Here is a 1,884-nt window from a genome sequence, read left to right as displayed (position 1 = left end):
CCCACCTCTACTCAGTTGACCTCCCGTGGGTGAGTGGATCCCGTTCCAGCCCTCGTACCACTTTTCAAATTTCGTGGCAGAGCCGGGAATCAAACCCGAGCCTCCGGGGGTGGCAGCTAATCACGCTAACCACTACACCACAGAGGCGGACTGTTCGAGGTATAGTAACTAATTTTACTAACTCTATGCTTCAAGACGTTCCCCACATTGATTCATTCTCTTCTCGTCCACAGCTTAACAAAGATGTTTATAGATGTCACTTGTGTGCACGTTTGTTTGAATTGTTGACAGATGGCGCCATAATTTCATTTAGTTCTTCTCCTCCTCAACGGAATGCGCTGCATGGTGCTACTTCTAACGTGTTGCCCTGTTGCGTTTGTTCGTCTCTTGTTACTAAGGACTCAGGAGTGTTTGAATCACGGCCGACTTGATGCGTCGCTCTAGCTAGACGAGCTTGTGGATTTCTGTCATGCTGTTACTTGATATTGGTTTTAGTAACTGAATGTTAACGCTGTTAATGAGTTGGTAATATAAATAAAATACAATATATACCAGACAATCTCGCTATCAGATAGGCTTGAAATTTTTACTCGACGCTCTCAAATAGGCCTAGTCTTACGTAGCCTCAAACACAGTATTTGGTAGTCTTCACGAATAATGAGAGATGCGTTTAAAATTGGATATAAGGTAAATATTCTTCATTTCTAGCCTTAGAAAGCCGTTATAATTATTATTTATCAGTTCTTTCCATGTGGAGAACTTCAACTTATTAAGAGTAACTTATTTAGTGCCAGGCATTTTCACCACATGATGTGCTGTCATCAGTGAAAAGGAGGAAGAAATAGTATCTTTAAGGGGATTTATATCCATTAATATTCCAAAAATTAATTATCTATTACAATAATATGTTAAATATACTTTACTACAGTTTTGCTACGAAAGGTCAATCATCTGGCCCGTTAGCTCAGTTGGTTAGAGCGTCGTGCTAATAACGCGAAGGTCGTGGGTTCGATCCCCTACGGGCCATTGATTTTTACTTTTCTTTCCTCTCATTCTCGTGATATTTCTTGCAGAACCCAGTTGTTTCAGATAACAGTCTCTGTAAAATGAATGGTATTCGTTACTGATTAATTGAATGGATGAAAACCATAACGGTATAAGTAGCATTTTGGTCATTCAGGGAAAAAGGCATTTAAACATCTTTAACACTCATATAATGCATGCTATTTGTGTTATACCACCCATCACTAGAGCGCAGAATATTACCGCTATCACGTGTATCTCTTTGCTGGTGAAAGGATACATCCTCCCGGAGTTACATCCTGCACTTAACTCATTTTAAATAAATGTCACTTATACCGTTATGGTTTTCATCCATTCAATTGTAAAATACTTCACGAATGGATCTACTGAAACTTGGTTGAAAAACAGCTACGCAAAGCACACGTTTTCTTCCCTCGGGAGACGGTGTGTTTTCCCTCTGCGAGGCATCTAAGATATGAGCAAATTTAATTTACTGAAGTTATGCATATTACTTTGATTTTATTCCTTGCTGTAACCACGTTTATTAAAAAAAAAATAATTTCAGTCAGCCAACACCTGTGCGGTACGCTATGTGGCGTACACAGGGCTTAATATCCGGGGGTGGTAAAGGGAGCGGTTACTTTTTTAAATACCGTACTGAAAATAAAAATATGTGATTGGATCACGGGCCTTGATAAGAATGTCAGAAATTGTCAGAATATGCAATTTTCGAAGCTCGGAACGTCCGATGCGATATATTATTTGTCATCTCATTCGCAATAGTCGCACACACATATTTGTTGCCCTTCCAAATTCCGACAGTTTTGCAGTTACTGCCTTAAAGTGGCTACTTTTCATTAT

At 39.4% G+C, this 1,884-nt stretch overlaps 1 non-coding gene across 1 annotated transcript; it reads left to right on the top strand.

Annotated features, from left to right (window-relative positions):
- Window positions 1-953: 953 nt before the first annotated feature.
- TRNAI-AAU (transfer RNA isoleucine (anticodon AAU)) lies at window positions 954-1,026 on the top strand. The gene has a single exon. It is a non-coding gene; the product is annotated as a tRNA-Ile (tRNA).
- Window positions 1,027-1,884: the final 858 nt, after the last annotated feature.

Source organism: Anabrus simplex, chromosome 3 (assembly GCF_040414725.1).
Source record: "Anabrus simplex isolate iqAnaSimp1 chromosome 3, ASM4041472v1, whole genome shotgun sequence".
Lineage (NCBI taxonomy): Eukaryota > Metazoa > Arthropoda > Insecta > Orthoptera > Tettigoniidae > Anabrus > Anabrus simplex.
Note: the sequence above shows the minus strand (reverse complement) of the source record. Positions and strands in the feature narration are given on the sequence as shown.